Here is a 740-nt window from a genome sequence, read left to right as displayed (position 1 = left end):
CTCTACCCTGATGCTTGTTTTATTCATTTCCTCCACAAAATGGAATAGTATACAAACACCATCTCTCAGGAGCTTGTGGTTCCAGGCCCTGTCCAAACGTCACTCTTTTCTAGGAGTGCTCTCATATTGCTTCAACAAACCCTCACATCCTTCCCATCTCGAAGTCTTTGAGCACTGAGGTCCCGATGTGAGTTTGGTCTGAATTAGCCTATAGTATAAGTGTAAACACAACTCTAGCTTGTTTGCTCGGAAGGCAGTTAAGTGCCATGTGGCAGAGGACTAGGACTACATTTTTTAGGCTCAGTGCCCTAGCACTGCTGGCTCTTGTAGAGTTAGCAGCATGAAGCCGGTAGGACTTAGCACTTTTTTCCCCACAGCTTTGGGAAGACCATCAGTCACTGTGGCCACCGTGTCCGACCTTATGAAGAACATTGAAGATCCGTGGTTCCAGTTACAAAAAGGCCACGATGAAGCCACTTCCTGTCATACTTTCTGTCATTCTCAAGGTCCACCAGTGACCCTGACTTACTCTGGAGCTAGTCAGTTTTGTTCCTCTCCTGCACTACACTACTTCCTCTGGGCACAGCCACCCTCAGCTGCACCAGTGTTGCCCCAGAGCTGGGGAGCAGGAGCAAGCCACTGCAGGTACTCTAACCTTGACAAAGCCCAGCATGCCCTCAACAGTCCTCTGGGTAGTCCGTCCCTGCAGCTTCCCTGCCATATAGATTCACTCAAACAGC

The sequence above is a fragment of the Peromyscus californicus genome, unplaced genomic scaffold (genome assembly GCF_007827085.1).
Source record: "Peromyscus californicus insignis strain IS unplaced genomic scaffold, ASM782708v3 Scaffold_5__1_contigs__length_169319896, whole genome shotgun sequence".
Classification (NCBI taxonomy): domain Eukaryota; kingdom Metazoa; phylum Chordata; class Mammalia; order Rodentia; family Cricetidae; genus Peromyscus; species Peromyscus californicus.
Note: the sequence above shows the minus strand (reverse complement) of the source record.